At 45.5% G+C, this 12,020-nt stretch overlaps 1 protein-coding gene across 1 annotated transcript in view; it reads right to left on the bottom strand.

The window, feature by feature from the left end:
- The window catches only part of DLGAP2 (DLG associated protein 2), a 511,080-nt gene extending 499,304 nt beyond the window's left edge, over positions 1–11,776 (bottom strand). The window contains exon 1 of the mRNA XM_084826764.1: positions 11,728–11,776. The gene's annotated coding sequence lies outside the window, so the exon portion shown is untranslated. The remainder of the gene's footprint in view (positions 1–11,727) is intronic.
- Positions 11,777–12,020: the final 244 nt, after the last annotated feature.

Genomic DNA, 12,020 nt, shown 5'->3' with positions numbered 1-12,020 from the left:
GGAGTGATCTGGAAGTCGGGGGTATATCCACTATCCCCTTGTCATGGTCAGATCACTATCTGGTGACATTGGACTTCTCGGTTCCACAACCCTTCCGCAGGGGTGGAGGACCCATTAAAATGGTCCGCCCCAGGCGTCTTATGGATCCAAATGGATTCCTGAACGCGCTTCGGGATTCTCTGGGGCATGCCAACAGCCACTCGGTCGAGACCCTGGTGGGTGGCTGGAATGCCGCAATCACTGGGGCATTAGATCAGGTGGCTCTGAAACGCCCTCTCCCCCTGAACAGGGCTCGGACTGCACCATCGTTCAATCCGCGGTTACGAGTTCTGAAACAGGAGGTGAGACGGCTAGAACGCCGGTGGCGGAAGTCTCGCTCCAAAGACGATCAGACACGGGCTAGAGCTGTATCTTCAGCCTATCACGTGGCGGTGAAGGCAGCAAAAAAGGAATATTATGCTGCCTCCATCGTGTCTGCAGAGTGCTGTCCCAGGAGGCTGTTCCAAGTGGTCCGGAGCCTGGTCGGTCCTGTGGCTCCGGAACCACTAGAGCATTCTAAGGCCTCCTGTGAGGCCTTGGCAAGGCACTTTGCAGATAAAATTGATCAGATTAGGTGTGTTACTCTGCACGCTGTGGATACAGTTAGTGAGCAAGAGGCGGCCTGTGGCAAACCGGTTTTGTGGGATCAGTTCCAGCTTCTTTCTCCAGATGAAGTGGACAAGGTGCTTTCATCGGTACGGCCGACCACCTGCTTACTTGATCCTTGCCCATCTTGGCTCATTATGAGCTGCAGAGAGAGACTGGGTGAGGGGATCAAGGCGGTGGTGAACGCCTCCCTTGAGGAGGGAGTGATGCCATCAGCCCTCAAGGAGGCAGTGATAAGACCGCTCTTAAAGAAGCCCTCCTTGGATCCTCAAGTTCTGAACAACTTTCGCCCAGTCTCAAATCTGCCATTTTTGGGCAAGGTGATTGAGCGGGTGGTGGCGGTGCAGTTGAAGGCACACTTGGAAGAAACTGATTACCTAGACCCATTTCAGTCGGGCTTCAGGCCTGGGCATGGGACAGAAATGGCCTTGGTCGCCTTGGTGGATGATATGAGGAGGGCTCTGGATAGGGGTGAATGCTCCTTCCTTGTTCTCCTCAACCTCTCAGCGGCTTTCGATACCGTTGACCACGGTATCCTCCTGGACCACCTGGAGGGGTTGGGCACTGGGGACACCGTATTGCGGTGGTTCCAGTCCTTCCTCTCTGGCAGGTACCAGAGGGTAGCACTGGGAGAGGAGGTTTCGGACCCGTGGCCACTTACTTGTGGGGTGCCACAGGGTTCCATCCTCTCCCTGATGCTATTTAACATCTATGTGAAGCCGCTGGGGGCTATAATCAGGAGGTTTGGGGTGCAGTGTCATCAATATGCAGATGACACGCAGCTCTACCTCTCGTTTAAATCTTCACCAAGGCTGGCCGTAGAATCCCTGTCCAAATGTCTGGAGATGGTGAGTGGCTGGATGGGGAGGAATAGGCTGAAGCTGAACCCTGACAAGACCGAGGTACCTTTGGTGGGAGACAAGAGGAGGCTGGGGGATGTTGACCTGGTGTTCAATGGGGTACGGCTACCCTTGAAAGACCAGGTCCACAGCCTGGGGGTCATTTTGGACTCCCAGCTGTCCATGGAGGCTCAGGTGTCAGCTGTGAGCCGGACAGCGCTGTATCAACTCCATCTGAAAAGGCGGCTGCGCCCCTTCCTTCCCGACCATCTGCTCCCATCGGTAGTACATGCTCTGGTCTCCTCTCGTTTAGACTACTGTAATGCGCTCTACGTGGGGTTACCCTTGAAGACAGTTCGGAAACTGCAGCTGGTACAGAACGCGGCGGCTCGCCTGATTAAAGGCAGCCGCCGGCGAGATCACATCACTCCAGTGCTGAAGGAGTTGCACTGGTTACCAGTTGTTTTCCGGGCCAAATTCAAGGTGTTGGTTTTGACCTTTAAAACCCTATATGGTTCCGGCCCAGCCTATCTTAAGGAGCGCCTCCAGCAGCACCAGACAGGCCACTTAACAAGATCAGCCTCGGATGGCCTTCTCTCTGTCCCATCAGCCAGGACAGCTAGACTGGTGGGGACGAGGGAGAGGGCCTTTTCTGTGGTGGCCCCCACTCTGTGGAACTCCCTCCCTAGGGAACTCCGTCATGCCCCCTCTTTAATGAGCTTCAGTCATGCATTAAAAACATGGTTGTTCAGGCAGGCATTTGGGGTGGGTTAGGGTATTTTAGAAAATGTTTTTATTGTAGAATTTTATTGTTTTAAACTGTTTTTATTGTATGTTGTATATCGCCCAGAGTGGCGATAATATTATTATTATTTAATAATAAATAAATAAATAAATCTCCACAATCTTTCTGCACCAGTGTGGGATCCTTTTGTACCTCAACAAAGAGTGGCTCCCATTATTCTGATCACAGAATAATCTGTGGTGTTATGATTGGCCCAAGTTCAACCACACTCACTCAGCCTCATCCAGCCTTCTCCAAACTGGTGCCCTCCAGATGTTTTGAACCACAACTCCCAGCATTCCCAGCTACTGGCTATGCTGACTGAAGCTGATGGGAGTTGAAGTCCAAAACATCTGGAGATCACCAGCTTGGGGGAGGCTGGCCTAACCCATGATAAAATGGGATAATGCCACATATGTCACCCTGAGCTCCAATAAATAAGACCTGGAACAAAATGTTGCAGTGTAGCATGCTGGGTTCCAACCAGCAATGCCCTCTTCCTGGATACCCTATTCCATTCTTCACCCACTCTCCATTTTTGTTTTTCTCCCCATTCCATCAACATTCTGTACCAACTGAGCATCTTCAGTCATCATTGGCTTGTTTTGGGGGTTTCCAACCCTCCTTGGGTTTTTATCTAAAGATCTGTTGTACTTCTGCAGGCCTTGGAAGACTCCCTTCCCAAGCCTGCTGATCCCTCCCTCTTGTACATGGCTGGTGCCATTTTGGCTACATAAGGATCCACACTCAAAGAATGAGTGTGCTATATTAGTATATAGGTTAACATATTGATGACAGAAGTTGTTTGCAGGGCAAACTCAATGTTAGAAATAAGTTAAATACTTCAGTCATGTGAACCATACTTTATGAAGACCCCCCACCTCCAAAATAAAATCTGAAGAGAAAATCCTTCTCAAATGGTAACTCATTGGATCAAAAGCACCTACCAGAGCTACTTAGAATTAGTCCCTCTACCCACCACTCTTTCACTGTAGCACCTATCCACCCAAATCAAATTGCCTGAGAGTCAAAATACACAAACATCTTTTAGCTCTATTTATTCTCTCTCTCCTACCTCACTATCTCCCTTCCATAACATCCCTCCTCAAAACCTGCTTTGTCTTTGGCTCATCATTTTAAACCTCATTCCCAGCTTTATATGTAATAACATTCAACCACATTTTCCCCACCACCACCATCCACATCGTTGTTCCCTGTTGTTTCCCCACTGTATATTTTAGATTGTAAGTTCCTAGGGAAAAGGGCCCTTCCGTTGTTGTCTTCGAGCCTCTGTAAGGCACCATGTACACCAACAGGGAAATATTTGTTATTATCAACAACAACAACAACAACAGCAGCAGCAGCAGCAGCAGCAGCAGCAGGAAAGGCTAGGTAAGAAAGGTAAATCCATGTGAACTAGCCAGTCCTTTATAGTTCTTATTATCCTCTCCACTGATCACTGGGCTGGTGAATGGTATTTTCTGGATTAGAAGAAGATTAAGAGGCCATGCCATCATTTCTGTCAACAGGTCTCTTACTCCCATTTCCATAGAAACAGTGTCGGAAAGCTGCCTGCAGCATACAATGGAGAGCTCTGCTTCTTCATAGTAACATTCCGTAAGGTCTGAGCAGGCAGACACTGAAGATCACAAATACTTGTATTGCAGTGGAGCTGTATTGCTAAAAGAAATGACTGAATTATGAATGCTGGCTCTGTCCTTAAACTTTTCTTAAAACTTCTTTATGTATTAGTTGGGAGCCTGGGGATTTTTTAAATAATGAAATCAAATACCTTCAAAAAGCCAATTACAAGAGGAAAGGCCTCTTGAGAGAGTAGCACTTCAAAATGTGGGTGGAAGATACGTTTCTTGGATGCTCAGTCACAAAACTCGTTTCCTGTACACAGAAAACTAGCATCTCAGGGAGACAATTAAACACTACAACCCTTCTCCCAGCTATGCTAGTTTTCCATGTACAGGCAGCTTTTGAGATAGGGGTATTCAGTCATGCGATCCTCCCACCCCCAGGAGGTGCAGTGCAACCCAGGAATGTGGAACCTCTGGACCACAGGCCTGACAAGGCTCACAGGGCTTCTCCATCTGGCCTGGCAGCTTCTTGGCCTGGCTTCATCCCCTCTGCCACTGAGAGAAAGCAGCTGACCAGACAGTGGAGGCTGTTTACTCCAATTTGGGTGGGGCTGTGCATCCATTCTGGGTTTCAGTCAGAACCAGCCAGAACTCTAAAGGGGCCATCCAAGGTGTTGAACCTATTTTGGGGACAGGGTTCTGAATTTTGGATAGCTCCTTTAGAGTTCTGTCTGGTTCTAACTGAAACCCAGAATGGATGCACAGCCCCACTGAAATCGGAGCCACCAGCCTCCACTGTGATCAGAGATAAGAGTTCTCCCTTGCTTACCACTGTGAAAGGCTCCTTTTCTCGATGCACTTGTACTGATCAGCTTATCTGACCGGAGAGAAGGCCTTTTCCATACAGGGCAGAGAGGGTGGGCCTAGGGCAGGGTTACTATGAGATTCAGCTCTGCTTCTTTGTGAGCAGATATGCAGAGGCATATGCTTATGATGCTTATGCTTCCTTCTGAGCAGACATGCTTCCAACTATAAAAAAACAGTAACAACAGAACGGCGGGTTGGATTTTTCAGCCCTGCCCACTTCCACCATTGGCCCCATCCACCACTAGAATGCAAACCCGCGAGAGGCTCTCTGAAATGGAGTCTAGCCCTCAGGTCAAAAAAGGTTCCCCATCCTTGGTGTCACTCTTGCAGCCTCACAGAGCAAAACTCAAGGATGCTTCTCTGTCAGAAATGGCAGCATCTAATCACAGCATCATGGTTACTTAGGCAACAATGGCTGAAGAACCTGACGTTACCCAGCCAGACCAGTTTTTCACAGCTAACAAGGCAGGACCTACAGTGCTTGGAAACTATCTTATCTAACAAATATTCTCAAGCATTCTGATGCCATTATGCTTCGGCAAGCTTAATACCTGTCTTTCTATGTACACATTTATGGAAAAATCATACCCAGCATTTTATGTGGCTGGTTAAGTTATCTCTCCATGTATTACTTATGCAAAACATTTTTACCCCAACTTCCAGTCTGAATACCTTGAAGATAGCTCACAATGTAAATTAGGGCAATCTACAATAGACAGTAAAAAAAAAAAAAAAGATAAAATAAGAACCAAAACAAAACTCCACAGCATAAATCAGAGGCGTAAAACTAGGGCTGTGCACCGTTTTGGCCTGAAGCCTGAACACTGAGTCAAAGCAGGGTGCCTTGGGTTGCTTCGGGCCACCTCCAAGTCAAGGCAGAGGGGGCACGAAGCAAATCAGGTTGCTCTGAAGCGGTTCAGTGCACTTCGGAGTGATCCGGAGGCCCATCCATCACCACGCCCAGCCCCCAGCTTATTACCTGGTCCTCTGGACACGCGTTGGCAGCCATCTTGTTCCAGGGAATGGGGGGGAGCCATTTTAAAAATGGCTCCTTCCATTCCCCTGAACAAGATGGCTGCCGGCACATGTCCAGAGGGCGTAGGAGCTGGTGGTGGCAGCAGCTCCCCAGCAGCAATGGAGGCAGTGGCAGCAGCCCGCCCTCATTGCAAGCTGCCGCTGCTGGCCTCACTCAAGCCTTCATGGGCTCTTCACAAACAAGGAGCCCATGAAGACTTGAGCAGAGGCAGAAGTCAGCCTCCAACCGGGCGCCCTGCCCTCCTTCCAAAAAAAAGGAGAGAGCGCAGTTGGAGGCTGACTCATATCCTCATGCCTGTTGGCGGTTGGTGGGCTGCGATGGGCAGCAGTTTTCCCAGCAGTGCCAACAGCACCTTCCCCAGTGGCTCCACCGGCAGCAGCTTCCCTGGCAGCACCGGCAGGTCCTCTAGCAGCACCCCCCAGACACACAGAACAAGGGTCCAGGTAAGGAGCTGGAGACTGGGCGGTGTGCTGGGGGAACCAAACAGGATTCGGATGTCCAAATCCTGCTACAGCTTCATAGGCCAAGGTGGGTCAGGACCCCCCGGAATCAGCCTGAGTTGAATCGGGCCTACCTCGGAAGCCCTGAAGCACCTTCCAAGTTAGATTGGAGGGTCTATGCACAGCCCTACATAAAACAATAAGGGGACCTGAAGGCACAACAGAACAAAGACTTCTTAACAGTCCATCTAAATGCCAAAAATGAGGCCAGCTGGGGCAATCAAGGGAGGGAATTCTACAAAGTGGGTGCTGTTACACAGAAGTCCCTGTCTCACATCTTGATAAATTGGACCTCCAATAGCAGTCAGATATGGAGCAAGATATTTAAACCTACAGAATACTAAATGTCAGAATGGAGGCAGTCTCCAAGAATGAACACATCAAATAACAGGGAGGAGACGCTCATCAAGTTTTGACGCAAGTGATGGCTAGGATATTGGAACCATGGACTAAAATAACAGTGAAGGTGGGGTAATAAATTTGACGCCTATGAAGAACATGTTTAAGATAAGTAATCAGGTTACTCAAGTACATTAGAAACACCATATACAACAGCAGGAAGGGGTTTTAAACACTAATCTATAGTGTTTTATGTTTTGATGGTACTTTTTACTTTGTATTATAAGCCCGGAAATTTATTTCAAGGGTGAGATATACATTCCTGTAATAAAGATTACCTCCAGCAGAAAATGTTTTTCGACATATTTTGCTTACTGGAGATCTCAGTTACCAGGATGATGGGCCATTATTTGAAATTCACAATTTACTGAAACAACTATTTGAAGCTTGAGTATGCTTATAACAATTTTCTCTCTGAAATGGCAACACACTGCAGAAAAGGTATGCAGAAAAGAAAACTTTACATCATCTAGTTACCGGTATGAAATGCAATGCAGCCTATTAATAACTCTACATTAGAACTGGGACAACCGGAGGTATTATCTTCTTAAGGAGTTCCAGCTACAGATAGTGAAGCATCCCCATAATATGTGAGGGGTTGCTAAATGCCTGCTCAGTTGTGGCAGCATTTCCAAGTCTGTCTATCAGCTTTTCAAGGCTACCCATTCAAGGCTACCTATTTAGCAACATTAATAAATCACTAAACCCTGTATTTAAGAGCTATGGGTTTTTGTATTGCATACACATGGTGTGAAAATTTCACACAAGATTTTTGGAAAGTGGGGAGGTTGCAGCAAAATGAGATTACAATGCAGTGCTGGCAGTTTAATTTCACCCTTGCAAGTATATCGGACCTGGTATATTCTTTAAGACCTCACTAAGGTTATGTATGAAGTCTGAGTTAAACCCAGCTTTGTCTAAATATAGTTTATTGGATTTTCAGACCCAACCGTCTTTCCACATGATAGAGTGCATCCACCCACTGCCCTCTGCTGCCCCTGTACTAGCTCTCATTGCCTTCACCATTGTTTCTTGCCCACCATATCCCAACTGCCAATCTGCTATGTAACAGATTGGGAATCATATCTCATATTTTGAATGAACAGTTTCTGTAACACTGAAAGGTAAATATTTAAGCATCCCCTCTATTTGAACTTGGTCAATAGCCTCTTTATTTACAAAAGTGGTACTGGATGCCTAATTTTTGGGCAACAGCAGACAAAAGCAAAGAAGCCACAATTCAGTTAACCTTCAAGTTACAACTGATAACCCAGGGGGCATTTTAGGCATTCAAGAGCTTGCTGCATCCTTCCTTCCCAATTATGTAATAAACCGCACATACTGGCAAGTAATAATCTCAGTCTGTTTATGAATTATCAAGAATAGCATGCCAAGTCAATAATCTGTCATGGTATAGCATAACTCATAAGCAATGGGCAGCCAGATGATGCAGGCAGGTAGCAGTTCGTTACTCTTGATTGAAGCTAACACACATAGCTGCAATGGGTGCCTCTTAACTTTTGGGCTCAATTCAGTGTGCTGGTTGTGATTCTTATAGATCTAAGCAACCCTTGAACCACATATTTTAGGGAGCAGCTTTCCCCGTATTCATCCCACTTCATCTGAGCCCACAAGGGAAGAGGCAAGCTGAGTCAGGTCCACTAAAGTAGGTCAGATTGAAGTCAGTCAGGTTGAGGGAAATCAAGGTCAATGACAATTCAGGTCAAGGTAAGTCAGTTCACACTTGCAAAGTCATGGCAGTTTTTCCAGTGAGCACTGATCAGGACTTGGTATAGCTCCCGGTGTGCTCTGCTAGTTCAGTAGTAGAAAGATGTTGTCTCAGTAAAGAACTGGAGTAATCTGAATCTCTCAGGGCCTCACTGTCAAGTGGCTCTGCCTCTCTCCCAGAAGAATTATCTGCAGTTCTTATAGGGCCTGTGCCTAATTCTGGAGTCACATGTTCCTGTGTAAATGTGGAGCAGGAGAGGCTACAGGGGAGTCATCCCCAAAGTCTGAGGATGATGGGAGAGCCACATCCTCAGGCCAGAAGGGCACAGGAGGGGCTGCCAAGGGCTTTCCCTCCCCACCAGTAGCTAATCTGAAACTAAACACTTCTGCAGGTAATGCTGGGATCCCGCTGCAGGAGACATGACAATATATTCCCATAAGTTCTGAAGAAAGAAATCTTAGATGGAATTTGGAAACAAAAATTCTCCCTACTGCTATTTGGTAAGTGAACAGAGCATTTCCCATGGTGACACCAGTACTGTAGAAAGCCTTTCCTAAGGAGATTCACCAAAGTCTTCCTTTGGCTGCTTTTACAAAATGGTGCAAAACCTTCCTGTTTCTGAATGTCTTCAATAGCACCCTTTATTAGTACCCTTTATGGTACATTTTATATAACGCTATTTCAGTGATCCAGAATACTCACTCTAGCATGACCACTACTTTCCTACACAAGCAGGAATACAAATATTCCTGTTTAAGACTGCTTTTAAGCTCTTCCTGAAATCTAGCCTGTATTTCACAGCCTATATGACGTAGTACATATCTACATATGCAAAAAGACATGTAGCACATGTGACATTCCAGATACAAGTTAGGGGAGCACAGCTGCCCCACATAACAAACCTGCCTTCCCATGAAAGGCTCCAATGTCACAGAGCTGCTTTGGATTATATCTGCAAGGGTAATACATTCCAGGAGCCCTTACCAGCAGTCCCTTTCAGATAGGTAGGTAAGTTTAATGCACAGGAGCAGCTAGGCCATATTCTACCACACTGTAACAGTCTTGTTGAAAATGCACCCCTTCTGGTGGCTATCAACTGCCTGGGTCCTTTCTTTCAGCTTCAACTGTGAAGCTGGTAGTAGTTATTCTCCACAGCCGCTTTCCCTAACCTGGCACCATCCAGATGTTTTGACTACAATTCCCAGGATTTCTGACCATGAGCCATGCTGGTTGGGGCTGACTGGGAAGTCCAAAACATCTGGAGGGCACCATGTCAGGGAAGGCTGCTCTGGAGCATAGAGGAGACAGAGTCTGATGAATAGTTTACAGACAGTCCAATTATAAAAATTATATAAGTATTAATTACTAATCAGAATTAATTCTTAGACCATTAAACAACTTAATGACCACTTCATTTTTTTCAGTCTAATTTCTGATGCTTTGGAACTCTCTCTTCCTCCTCCAGCTCCCTTGAAATATTAATCCTGTCTCTTGGGAAGGAAGGCTCCTTTCAAATTCCAGTTCAACAATACTGCCCCCTCCCCACCCTGCAGGTCTTTCTTGACAGAAAGGCTGGTGGAGGAGTGGCCACTTGGGCACAGCTGCACAGAGGAGCCCCAAACATCTTTAGACAGCAGCATACAACTTTCCCTACCCACCCTTCCTGCTGTGGAGAAGGAAAGGCCAGTGCAGGACAGCGGTTCCCGGTTTGGCCCTGCATGATTGGCTGTTTGTCACACTTGTCACAGGATGGCACCACACTTGCCATGATAAGCGGATTCAGCAAAGCCTGCGCTTAAAACCCTATGGGTGCAGGTCAAACTGTACAGTTGGTTCCCAAATTTTTATCCAAAGCTTTGCTGTGCAATATTGGCCTAAGCAAACAGAATTTGACATGCCTAGGCCCCATTCAGGTGTGCCATCCTTGCAAGGAGAGTTCAGAGGCAGGGCTGATGCACCAGCTCAATCAGTAGGCTGGATCACACCTTTCTATTATCATCCAATCCAGCCCACAGAGAGTGGTCTTGTCTCATTTTTTTTCTGGGTGTACTAAGGGGAAGTAGCATCTCAAATAGAGATATATATGTGAGCATAACTCCATCTACCTCTCCCATGCTTAACATCCCTGCCTCAAATGCAGGAGTAGAAAAATAGCTTCTCTTGAGTAGGAAGTAAGTAGTAGGAAGCTGTAAAGTTTTCAGGCCTACATAGTCAAAGAAAAGAAAAAGGTCAGACCTAGAGGCCTGGAGATATTTTGTTGGGAGGGGTATCCCTGAGAGGAATCGTTTCATTTCCCCTGTTAAATTTCAGTTTCATTTTCTCAGTTAAGTTTTATTTCTTCCAGTTTGAAACTTTTGGTTTTGAGGGAGGAGGGTATAAAAAGACAGAGTCAGAAAGACAAGAGCAGTAAGAATAGAGTAGGGGAGACCAGAGCCTGAAGAGGGAGCAGGAAGCAGCAGTCTGGAGAAGTAGAAGTACAGCTAAGGTAAAGGAACTTGTATTTTGCAACTTTTATTTTCTCTTAAAGCCTTTTGTATCACTCAGCTCTATTGTGCAAATACCTTTAGTTGTATTTTTCTTGCTTTAATTTACCAGTAAACTGTTGTGAGTAAACCCTGTGTCTAGAGTGTCAATCACCCCATGTCTACATCCTAAACCCCACATTATTGGAAAGGGGAAGGTAAAAGAAGGAAAGTGGGACTCTTAAGGAGGCAAGAGATCCTTAATGAATTGCTCAGGGGGTCCAGGTCATAAAGGAAACCCTGACATGTGTACATTAGAGAATTCTACTTAGATCTAGATATTATGCCAGGATTCAAACTAAATTTAGGCACATGTCTAGGCAATTACTTCATATCAATTGTCCATAACATACTAGAAAAGAACTACATTATTAGAGTACTTTTCAACTTCAGTAATTTAGTAGTCTCAAAACTGAACCTTTACAGTCAAAATTTTGCCAATTCAAATGACTCCTCGCACACAGCAGTAAGAAACCATTCAATGTAATCTTGAACAAGATCTACAAAGCATATATAATTCTAAATTTCATTACTAAAAATATGGTTAAATGTAAACTTATATAGTTCAGAAATGTATACATGCAACTTCAAATAGCAAGACCTTGAAAGTAATCTCCTACGAAATGGCACAGAGTTTGCAAACAAGTTTCTTTTACTGAAGACAGCTAATTTAAATTCAAGGATCAGATTGTATTAAGTAACTCATTTCTTACTGCTTCTGTAATTTTGAAGTCCCTCATGGAGAGCAATGGGGGATCTCTTCTGATCCCTGTACGATTGTAATATACATATTAACAAAACAGAAAAATGTAATGGTTACCTGTATTCCTGTCTGGTAAAATACAGCAATGCTTCTGCAGAATGCCAGGCAAAACCTATAACAGCAGGTACAAAATAAACATATGTATTTGTTACTATTTGAAAATAAAAAGGACATGTACAATTAAATGTAAGTCAAGAATATTCTTGGGTTGGGGCAAGCTCACATAATTATCACTTTAAAACATTTAACTAGCAAGCATTTCAGATATAATGTTTAGGTTTTGAATCCTTCAGTATCTCTCTGTCTGCTCAAGAAAAGTGATGCTATGGGCTGTGGCATTTCAAGTTACT

Source organism: Heloderma suspectum, chromosome 1 (genome assembly GCF_057233095.1).
Source record: "Heloderma suspectum isolate Gila_16-S chromosome 1, 16-S_ref, whole genome shotgun sequence".
Classification (NCBI taxonomy): domain Eukaryota; kingdom Metazoa; phylum Chordata; class Lepidosauria; order Squamata; family Helodermatidae; genus Heloderma; species Heloderma suspectum.
Note: the sequence above shows the minus strand (reverse complement) of the source record. Positions and strands in the feature narration are given on the sequence as shown.